Source organism: Ursus arctos, unplaced genomic scaffold (genome assembly GCF_023065955.2).
Source record: "Ursus arctos isolate Adak ecotype North America unplaced genomic scaffold, UrsArc2.0 scaffold_17, whole genome shotgun sequence".
NCBI classification, from domain to species: domain Eukaryota; kingdom Metazoa; phylum Chordata; class Mammalia; order Carnivora; family Ursidae; genus Ursus; species Ursus arctos.
In genome coordinates, this window is record NW_026622841.1 from 34,458,174 (window position 1) to 34,470,518 (window position 12,345).

The 12,345-nt window shown below is 36.7% G+C and overlaps 1 protein-coding gene and 1 non-coding gene across 9 annotated transcripts in view; one reads left to right on the plus strand and one right to left on the minus strand.

The window, feature by feature from the left end:
• Positions 1-12,345, minus strand: part of KIAA1328 (KIAA1328 ortholog) — a 335,798-nt gene that overhangs the window by 174,157 nt on the left and 149,296 nt on the right. The window lies entirely within an intron of this gene.
• On the plus strand, positions 9,654-9,721 carry LOC113253612 (small nucleolar RNA SNORD2). The gene has a single exon (XR_003315499.1). It is a non-coding gene; the product is annotated as a small nucleolar RNA SNORD2 (small nucleolar RNA).

Genomic DNA, 12,345 nt, shown 5'->3' on the forward strand with positions numbered 1-12,345 from the left:
CATGATTATTTTTCATATTACCTTCTGATAGCTTCCCAGGTATGTATTTGCTTTCTGCTTTTAAACTTTAGAGCCCTTTTAAGACACTCAGTAATCAATGAGAACACATAATAAACATTCTCATCTACTCCAATAACAACCAAACAACTGTGTTACGATCCTGGCTCTTCTCATTCTAGCCTTAAATATAATTGACTTTGAGGAACTTATTTAATCTCCCTGGCCTCCATAAAAGAGGATAACAGTGGTGCCTCAGAAGCTTAAGGGGTAAGACTTAAATATGTCCACATATATGGAGAGTTTAAAATAGTATCTGGTACAGAGTAAGTGCTATGTAAATATCATCTATCATTATTGCTGCTGTCATTATTAAAATAGGTATGAGTCTAACGAGGTAGAAAGGTGGGAAAAGAATAGACTTTAGAGTCAGACAGAAGGTTTGGTAGCATGCCTGCCACTGGCCATGTAACCTTGGACAAGTTCCTTAGCCTTAGAAAAGCCATTTCATCATTTGTGAAAAGGAGACAATACCACTTATGGCATTTTGAGGATTAATAAAAGATAGTGTTTATAAAACAAATTACACACAGAGAAGGGATCAATAAATAATAAATAACAGTGATTATTATTATCACCATCACCAAGCTTCTTTTCAAACAATAAGGGATTCTTCTGCCCTCTGGAGAAGTCACGCTTTTTACTTAGAGTTCCTTGAGGGAAACCAGAAAAATGCAAATTTAATTTCACTGCAAACCACTAGCCAAAGGAGAACTTTCCTTTATTCCAGGAAAGGAGAAATAGGAGAAAGGTGCACTTATCTAACAGTTTGCCAAATCCAATCCTCTGACAAAAGTATATGGAGTGGTTGTCTTGTTAGAGGTCTAAGTAAGGACACATTAACAAGGCAGTTTCATCCTGTACGTACTGCTCATTTTAAGAGCAATCATTTCACCTTGTTGCTTTACTAATGTATCAGTGATTCTTCTGTACTAAAATGGTTTTTGATTTGAGATCTGTAAAAATACAATCAGAGCTGTGATTAAAGTTGATGGATTAAACAGAAAAGGAATGCAGGAAAGGAATATAAAGAGGTACAGACACACAGGGATAAAAAAAAATTAGAAAATATACCAACAAAACTTTGGGTGTTGGAAAGTAGATGGATATATTGGTAACTGAATTAGCCTGAACAAAGCAGAATCCTAAATCAGAAATAGGTTGATTGGTATTAGCTCAGGAATGGGAAGCACTAGGTATTACTAAAAATGGGTGTTAAAGTGAGGCTGAAAGGAGGAATGTTGATTGGAAGTCTCTTTAAGAAGAAGACAGTAGGTTTTAGAAGATTAGTTTTTAAAAGAAAGAAGATATACAAAGTAAAATAAGCAGTGAGAAGTCAAGAAAGCACCCTAGACTATGAGAACCACATGCAGCAGCAGAAGTAAAGAGAGATGAAAAATTTTTGAAAGTAGAGCATTAAAAATCATGTGATACTAGGAGTCAATTTATGCTGTGCCACTAATTAGCTATGTGAACTACAGGGCCTAAGTTTCCACTTCTGCAAATGAAGGAGCGGATGAGATGAGTGGTTCTCACCCAGGTTTCACACAAGTATCACCCGAGGACAGAATACCTTCTCAAAAATCATGTCCGGAATCCCATCCACTGAAATTATGATTCCTGATTATGTGTGTTATAGAAAAAGCTCCCCATCACTGAAGAAGGTGATCTCAAAAACCCATTTCTAATTTCAACACGCTTTGTACTTCAAATAATGAAGAAACATAAATATAATTAAACTCACTCAACAGAAACCCATTGCGAGCTTTCCTTTAAACCATCTTGAAGCACACCAGGGACAGGCATAGAAGAGTAACAATATGAATTTACTCCACTAATGAACATGTTTGTCAAATGAATGAATGTATCCATGGTAGTATTGTCATGAGTTTAATTTTATAACTCCAATTAAATATGTTCATTTCCAACAAACTACTATAGGATACAAACTTTCCTGATATGGAAAGTTTATAAATGGATTCATGAAGTATATAACTAATATTCATAAGTCTATCCTAGATGTCCAGCTGACTTTACTTTGATGTTGCTGTTTCCCACAATTGCTTCAATTCTTCTGTAACAGCCTTAGGTTTTTTCTTCTTCTTTTTGTATTATTTGAGAAGTAATGAACACAGAAGTAAAAATACAGGTATTAGGAAGAAATAAAATGAAAGGCAAAATCAAGAAAGAGAAATCTCTGTCCCCTACTGCCAATCCCACTGACAGAGGTAGACCCTCTCCTCCACTTCTGACGTTAGTTATTCCTGTGTTACCTCCACAACTTTACTATGTGTAGATGTCTATTTCTTCAAATATAGTTATATATTAAGGAGATCCAGCATTTTCCTAATTATGAAAGATGTAGAATTTAGCCCACTTATACTACTACATCCTTTAAAATTTTTCTTAGCTATGTTTTTATCTTCAGTTCTATTCATTACCTTTCTCACTTGAAAAAATAATTATGAGCACTACTTGATCCATTACGTTAGACTATATCTCCTGACTCCCTGTTCTGCAAAATGGGAAAGTCAGTATCCATACTTCCTTCCACCTCTATGCCTCCCCATCATATTCCAACTTTTAACACTATGCCATCTCTTTCACATCATCGAGGTTTTAACATTTGTGTTCTTCTCAGAAATACTGATTGGATCTTCCATGCTTTGTGTACAGACTTATTATGAAAACAGAAAGTCTACACACACATACAATAGGTAAATACTTGTTACAGCAGACATAGGATATGTGATTAGATTAATAGAAAGCAAGATGTCAGCATATGGTCACTAGGGAGTATTCTAAATGTAGAGGTCAATGGCATCGCTTTCTAACATTTAACTCCTCAGAATCACTTTGGTTTACATTATTTTGAACCATGACTTTGTTGTTCAGCTTTTCATTTTTACCACATTTCTAAGTACCTCTTTCTTCCAGTTGGTAAGAATACTTGCTGTTCCCTTGGCTCAGAACATTCTTCCTAGGCTCTTCATATGTTGGCTTTTAATATTTGAGGTCTCGGCTCAAGTGCTATCTTCTCACCAAAGGATTGCAGCTGTTTAATCATTATTTGTAGAAATGCTCAATTAAATACTGATTTGCTCTTAAGTAGCTTCTTTCCAGAACTGCTGCATGGCTGTGCTCCAGCACAATGAAAAAGGGATCCAGGAAAGATGAACGTACAGCATTTAAGACACACTGGAACTAGCCCAAAAGTAAAGCGTAAGGAAAGGTCACATGCAGGAAAAAATGCAATTGGACCCCTGCCTCACACCAATCCCCCAAATCAATTCCAGGTGAATTATAAACCTGCATATCAAAGACAGAACTATAAAACATTTAGAAGATGATGTACAAGAGTATTTTATGCCTTGGAGGAGAGAAGGATCCAAAAAGCAAAAATCATAAAAGATGATAAATTCAACTACTTTAAAATTAAGAACTTCTATTTATCAAAAACACATAAAGACAGTGAAAGATAAGCCACAAACTGGCCAACGATGTTTGTAACACATATAACCAACAAAGGAAAACATCCATATGATGTGAAGAACTTTTACAAATCAATATGAAAAGACAAACTATCCAAAAGAAAAGTGGACAAAACCTGATAAGGCATTTCACAGAAAAGGGAAAGGACAATAAACATATGGAAAGGTGCTCGACTCCCCTACTAGTGAGAATTACAAATGAAAATGACTATGAGATGCCCTTTGTGGTTGCCTGCTACAGCGGTGGCCCCAGAAAAACCACACCTCCCAGTAGTCCCTTCCTGCTGACTCTAGTCTGGCCCAGTTACTCATTTTAACCAACAGACACTTTGCCAGTTGTGGACCAAATCTGGAAAAAGATTTGGCAACTTCCATTCTTGCAGGAGGCCCTGAACCTGCAGGTAAGAGGTCTAGCTACTTTGCTAGGTGAACTACAGGGAGAGGCTACCTGGGGAGAGAAAGAAAGGTCCAGCCATGCCAGTGTCATAACTAATAGCCAGTTGCATGAGCCTCATGGGTGACCACAGGCAAGAGCAGCAGAAAAAGCACGCAGTTGAACCTAGCTCAAACTGCAGAATGTTAGTCGTTTGTCTAAGTTTGGGGGTAGTTTGTTAAGTGGCAATAGATAACTGAAACTAAAAGTTATTTTACTCTTTTCGTCTTCCAAAAACCTGGAAGGTAAAAAAGCTGTCAAATATACTGAGGAAAAAAAAATCCATTCAGTATTTTTTTTAAAAGATTTTATTTATTTACTTGAGAGAGAGAGAGAGCACGAGCAGGGGAGAGAGAGAAGCAGACTCCCCACTGAGCAGGATGCTGAATGTGGAGCTCAATCCCAGGACCCCACAATCATGACCTGAGCCGAAGGTAGATGCTTAACCAAATGAGCCACTCAGGTGCCTCCCATTCAGTAAAATCTTAAGACTTTTTTTTTTTTTGACCGTATATACTACTAAGCATTTGTGGTTAGTTAACTAAATTTCCAGATATTTATTAGATGCCTTCTGGCACAGCAAGGAAGTAATATGGAAGAAAATTTGTCAAGATTCAAATAATGAAAGACAGATTCTAAATCTTAATTGCCAACTAAAATATGGAATGATTAAGCCACGTTACACCCAACAGAACACTATGAAGCCATTAGGGAAAACACCAAAATATAATGTTAAGTGACAAATACAGAATCCAAAATTGTTAGTACACAATGATTAGAATTATACTTTTCAAATACACAGATAAAAATCATAAGGATTATGATTGTTTTCTTAACGTGTTTTCCAATTTTATATACAGTTAAATTACTTTCACAATATAAATTACACATTTTTTAAAATAAATTAAGGACCAATGAATGAATGGATAGAACAGATAAGAATGAGGAGTAAGGGGAGCTATTAACTTTTTTGAAGATCTAGAAATCACTATTAACTGTTAACACAAGGAGCTATCTCAATTGAGGGCAAAGCAAAGGCTGCCATTCTCATCAGCAGTATCTACTATTAATATGCTACTTTTTTCTCCCAGTAAGCACCTGTAATTTGTCAATATCTACCATTTCAAATAATTTTCATATTCTTCGAATACATATTTCCACTTCAGGGAATTAACCCAATAGAAACACTTGCAAACATATTCAAAACTATATGTACAAGAATGTTCACTGCAGTATTCTTTGTAATAGGCACAAATTAGAAAGAATCCTATATCAACAAGATTGATTAAATAAATTATGACACATCTATACACTAAAATACAGAATGGACTTTAAAAAGGATGCCACAAATACATGTACGTACTCTGCTGGAAAATATATGCAACATATTATTAAGAAAATAAAATCATAGGGGCGCCTGGGTGGCAAAGCGGTTAAGCGTCTGCCTTCGGCTCAGGGCGTGATCCTGGCGTTCTGGAATCGAGCCCCACATCAGGCTCCTCTGCTATGAGCCTGCTTCTTCCTCTCCCACTCCCCCTGCTTGTGTTCCCTCTCTCGCTGGCTGTCTCTATCTCTGTCAAATAAATAAATAAAATCTTAAAAAAAAAAAAAGGAAAAGAAAATAAAATCATAAAAATTACATGTATAGAATTAACCCACTTTTCTAAAATTACAGTATTAGATCTGCAGAGAAAAAAATCTGTAGTATACATTAAAGTTAACAGTAGTTATTTCAGAGAAGGAGAATACAGAGGACTTGGAATTAATATACCATCTATTTTTGAATTGCTTAAATATTCTAAGACCAAAATGTGTTAGCATAACAATAACAAAGAAACAATAAACTACCTTAAAATAAACTGTCTTTCCTGGTTTGTGTTCACTTTCTAATTCCATAGCTTCTCCTGGAGTTCCTGGAGCTAAACCTCTCTTCTTAATGATTTAAAGAAATCAAAGACCCAGGTTTAGATGGAATAAAAGCTGGAAAAACTGGGGGAAAAAAAATTGAGTGGGGGGCTTCTGTCAGTCCCTCTAGATTTACCCACGTTCTCTCCTTGGTGCCCTATCCGAGGGCAAATGCTAGTCTGGATGGACCACAGATCAGAGCTTAGGCAGTTATTCTGACAAACCCAAATAACAGGGGACATAGCAATCCATTTTATCAAGGGCCCCTTTTCCTTGTGCTTTAAACCAAATGAACACTGGGGGTTAGAAAAATTTTATTCTTAGAAGATGAAAAAACCCTTTATTCACCAATCTCAATTTCATTCTCGAAGTACTCAGTGCTGGTGAATATAGTACCTCCGGACTGACAGAACTGAAAGCCAGGTGTGATAATTAATCCCTAAAGTGACATAATAATTCAGGCTGAATGTTATAAGCACAAAAGACGAATAACTAAACATAGGGACATTCCCCAACAGATGATATTTTTGGTTTTCACCAGAATCTACTTCACAATCTCACAAAACCCCCAATCAATTCCAAAAATAATAATGGTAACAATTGGGAAGGAATTGTATAGCATGTACTACATGCAAGGTAAAAATGTATTTGTTTTACATTTATTAATTCATTTGATCCTGGCAGAAACCCTGTAAGTTATATTCCATACATTTTCTGCATTTTGCAGATGAGGAAGTTGAAGCTTGCTCATGTTAAGTAACTTCCCCAAGGTCACAGTAAGTAGCAGAGCCTACTGTTTAAAAACCTAAACATTCTGGCTCTGAAGTCATGCTCTTAGCTGGCATTCAAAGGAATCCTTGAGGAATGAGCAGAAAAACATCTTGTCTATCAAACAGCAGGCCCTAGAGCAAGACTATAAATATAAATCAGAACCCCCAAATATAGCTTGAGGAAGCAGAATGCTGTAGCTTGTCAAATGGTCACTTATAAAATCTTTCACACACACAATATTTAAAAACCATGAATTGTAATCTAGGATATAGCCAAATGCCTAACAACTTCTAGCTCACAATGATGGCTGTCTATTTACTGGTCAGGAGAGTAGTAATTTATTGCAGAGTAAACAGATGAAGTGTGCACAATATCTAGCTATATCCTGTTAACAGGCATGGCGAAAAAAGAATTAAAAAATGGAAATTCCACGTTTTAAAGCTATTACTTTAATATGTATTCACTTATATAAAGATGTCATAGTTAAAAACACTTAAAAGTCAAGTTATCTGGAGAAAAGATTCATATAAAATTATTTTTAGAAACAGATATTCAGCCTATTGCCATCAGAGTTGATTGCTCTTATATGTAAAATTCATTCAAGTTTCTGCAGGTTTGAAAATACAAAGACTGACATTTAAAAGCCTGTGTAATGTGTCATTAAAAAGAAATTAAAATGGGAACATTTCTACTTGTCAGGAATACACAGTTTGTTAGGGTAAAGACTGTAGTAACGGTTTACAAGTTTCTTTTATGAGTATTAAATATATCATGTACTGTTAAATATATTACAGGGGAAAAGATAAAGTGAAATCAGGGCTGGAGAATTTACTTGGGTCACAATAAGGCCAGGCAACTAAAACTTTAAAGGAAAATCATGCAGTTCTTTTTTAAAAAAAATAGCTTTATTGAGGTATAACTGATATGCAATAAACTATACATTTAAACTGTATAAGCTGATCGGTGTTGGCATATGTATATACCCAGGAACCATCACCATAATCAAGACAACAAACTCCATCACCTTCAAAAGTCTCTGTGTCCCCTTGTAACCTCTTGTACTTACTCCTGCACCTGATGAACCAGGCGAACACTAATCTACTAGAGATTATTTGGGTTTTTCTAGAGTTTTATATTGATGGAATCATATAGTTTGTAATCTTTTAAATCTGGATTCTTTAACTCAGCTTAATTATTTTGACCTTTATCCATGTTTTTGCATGTATTAGCAGTTCCTTCTTATTGCCGAGTAGTATTCCATTATATGGATATACCACAATTTGTTTATCAGTGCACCTACTAATAACATGGGGGTGTTTCAAGTTTGGGGGTATAAAAAATAAAGCTGCTGTGAACAACAGCAGTGGATGTATGCTTTATTTCTCTTGGGTAAATACCTAGTAAAATGGATGGATCATATAGTAGATGTATGTTTTGCATTTAAACAGACTTTTGCGAAGTTGTTCTATGATTTTACATTCCTATCAGCAGCACATGAGAGTTCCAGTTCCTCCACATCTTTGACACGGTAAGCTTTTAAAATTTTGGCCAATAGACAAATTACTTATAGCTGTGTAGTGGTACATTACTGTGATTTTTACCTTTATTTCCCTAATTGTTAATGATATTGAGCATCTTTTCATATGCTTATTTGCCATCTATACATCTCTTGTCCTAATCTTTTGTTGTTTTAATTCAGTGGTTTGTTTCCTTGTTATTGAGTTTTTTACTTCTTTTTATATTCTGGAGGAATCCTTTAGCAGATATTTGTATTCCAATTGTTTTCTCTCAACCCGTGGCTTGTCTTTTCATTCTTTTAATTTTTTAAAAAGATTTTATTTATTTATTTGACTGAGAGAGAGAGAGAGACAGAAAGAGAGGGAAACAAACAGGAGGAGTGCGAGATGCAGGCTTCCTGTTTGTTGAGCACGGAGCCCGATGCGGAGCTCAATCCCAGGGCCCCTGGATCATGACCTGAGCCGAAGGCAGACACTTATCAACTGACCCACCCAGGCACCCCTGTCTTTTCATTCTTTTAACAGAGCTTTTTGAAAAACAGAAGTTTTTAATTTTGATGAAGCCCAATTTCTCAATTGATTCTTTTATGGATTGTGCTTCTGGTCTTGTAGCTAATGAGTCTCTGACTAACCCAAGGTTGCAAAGATTTTCCCCAGGAAGTTTTATAGATTTTGGTTTTACATTTATGTCTATGATCCATAAGAGAAGATCTAACTAGAATACTCTATCTGATGCCCCATGAATTATTAATTTTATCCCTCAGGTTGACAGGAGCAGGCAATATTCCCAGTTATTATTTTACTTACACCAATTCTGAAATGAAACAATCACTTTCTTGGAAAAGTTTCCATCTCTTGCTCCTTACCAGTTAGGTTTTCCTCATTAGTCAGAATTAACTCCAAAATACCAGTACTTCTTACTACCTCTTTACATTTAGGCCGAACTTCATTACCTATTCCAAATTTACAACAATAAGTCTTCTAGCATATACCCAATATTATATATTCGGGAGTCCCTATTCCTATCTTATTCCCATGGCAACCTTTACTTGGTTTTTAGGGTAACATCATCTACTTTCTATTCTGTAGACTCCCACAATTATATTACTTCCATTTTTCTTTCCTATTATCTTTACCCAAATGCTTTTAACTGTGAGTCTGGTTTCTTTATTCTTAAATTCTTAAATCAGTTGTAAGTGCAAGTTGACATTGATTTAGACCTGATTTAAAGGCCTAATTTTTTTCTCAATCTGCTTCTATAATGCCTACAGTTTATATTTGTGATAGACATAAGAGCTTCCTAAGGTGCTATACTTCACCCCTAAGGGTTCTGAGTCTTCAGAAGCATACTGATAAGCATTCATGCTTTCTTCTTTCAAGGTAATACTAGCCTGGCTGAGGGAGAAAGAAATTCATGGTTAAAGGCTCAGATGCAGCTATGATACCATACTCTTGGAGAACCGAGGAAAGTAAATCCCAAAATGAAAAAACAGTGGCAAGGTTTGAGACTGACCTGTAATGAAGAGAATACTCATTGCTGATCACTTGGTAAAAGAAACAACAACAGCAGTGACAAGGATTAAAAGGAAATATTTGCTGTTGTAGCCTACAAGAAGTTGAAATAGGGGTGCCTGGATGGCTCAGTCGGTAAGTGTCTGTCTTCGGCTCAGGTCATGATCCCTGGGGTCCTGGGATGGGGCCCTACATCAGGCTCCCTGCTCAGTTGGGAGTCTGCTTCTTCCCCTCCCTCTGCTCCTCTCCCCCTACCCTTGTCCTTGCTCTCTCATGCTCTCTCTCAAATAAATAAAATCTTTAAAAAAAATAGTTGAAATAGCCCCATTAGGCAAAAGAGTAGGTATGTAGTATACTACATTTCTATTAACCTCTAAGAAACACTAATGTTCAACAAAAAGCTAGTAAAGAGACTAGATAAAAGGAAAGTTAAAAATAAGTTAAAAGTTCCAAGTCTGAATGTTGATTGAGGCATACACAGATGTAGAAAAGAGTTCACACGGCAGGCCTGAGACTGCTATCCTTAGAAAACCCTGTTTGCAAGGCTGGGCCTTGGTTGCCAGTATGGCAACTGGATTTTGGGAGGATTCGCACTATTCCCTGATGGATAATGGTATTTTACCAGGCCTAAATGGTTTGTAGAAATAATATAGTTTATGCTGAACATCTGCTTTCCTTCTACAAGTCTGGAAATCAGTACATGCCAGGCAAAGGACACCTACATGACCAGTCCTCAGTAAAAACCTCAGCACTGAATCTCTAATGAGCTTCTCTGGTAGAGAGCACCCCATGTATATTAGATGCTGGAGAAATTAAGTGCATCCTGTGTGATTCCACTTGGACAATAATCTTACAAGATTGTATCTGATTTCCTCCAAACTTCACCCCATGTACCTTTTCCCTTTGTTGATTTTGCTTTATATCTTTTCACGGTAAAAAAATCAGTTATGACTATGACTTTATGTTGAGTCTCATGGGTCCCCCCAGTGAATCATCAAACCATTCCCTAGTGGGGTGGTCATGGAAACCCTGATACCCCAGTTTCTGGGTTTAATAAGTTAATATGGTCCCTTGCTGAAAAAGATGTGAAGTGTAGGTGGAACTCAGCTCCAGCTGGGTGTGCTCCTCTATGAGACTGTGCTCTCAGTACTCAGGCAAATACTCTGAAAGAAGAGCACTAAGCAAGCAAGCTTCATTCATGTAGCAGAGCGAGGTAGAGAAAAAAACAGCAGGCACTCAACCGGGCAAGCATACAGGCTTTTATCAAGCACTTATTTCATGCCCAAAGCAGAGCAAAATACTTAAGCCTAAACATCTTTTTGAGAGCTCTGAACACTGCACAAAGGTGTAAGCCAAACAAAGCAATAGATTTATGAATCAACAGAGCATTAAACTGAAAAAAGTTAGTGCCTTGACTCAATCTGGAAGAAGAACTGAAGTTATCAACATGGTTAGCTAACCAAAGAGAATAATATTACCTCCTAATGCCAATGAAAGGCTTTACTGGTACACAGTGAAAGATGGAGGACACTGGACTGAGGCCTCAGTGCTAACCAGTGCTGCATTTGGGGAGACACACAAGTTACCTTTGATGTTTACACTTCCTTCTAGCCTATTCTCTTAACATGTTGCCTCCATAAGTACTATATTTATATCTGACTGCTTAAAAAGCATGATTCTCACTCTTAAAAATACTAATAAGTAAGCAGGAAGATGTAACACTCTAGGGACTGTTTATCAGGGCTTTTTTTTTTTTTTAATAATGATTTTTTATTATATTATGTTAGTCACCATACAGTACATCCCCGGTTTTCGATGTAAGGCTCGATGATTCATTAGTTGTGTATAACACCCAGTGCACCATGCAATATGTGCCCTCCTTACTACCCATCACCGGTCTATCCCATTCCCCCACCCCCCTCCCCTCTGTAGCCCTCAGTTTGTTTCTCATAGTCCATAGTCTCTCATGTTTCATTCCCCCTTCTGATTACCCCCCCTTTCTTTATCCCTTTCTTCCCCTACTGATCATTCTAGTTCTTATGTTCCATAGATGAGAGAAATCATAGGATAGTTGTCTTTCTCTGCTTGACTTATTTCACTAAGCATTATCTCCTCCAGTGCCGTCCATGTTGTAGCAAATGTTGAGAACTCGTTCTTTCTGATAGCTGAGTAATAATCCATTGTATATATGGACCACAACTTCTTAATCCAGTCATCTGTTGCAGGGCATCTCGGCTCCTTCCACGATTTAGCTATTGTGGACATTGCTGCTATGAACATTGGGGTGCATATGGCCCTTCTCTTCACTACGTCTGTATCTTTGGGGTAAACTATCAGGGCTTTCTTTTAATCAATATTCTATCTGAAATGAAATAAATCGACTTAGCAAGGCAGCAATCACTCCTATGGCCTGGGAGATTCAGATCATATAACAACACAAGTCAAATGGTGAACTTCAATTCCTAAATTTATCTGACTGCTTCACTGTCATGGATTTCCTCCAGTTCAGTATTCTTAAGATTCAGGGTCACAAGATTTACAGCTGGAAGGAATCTTAGCCAACATCAAGTCTATTCTGATGTTTGACAAAAGAGATTAAATGTTCTCCTCCTATGGCACTTAAAATAGTATATCTTGTATTGTTTTCTTTCTATCCATC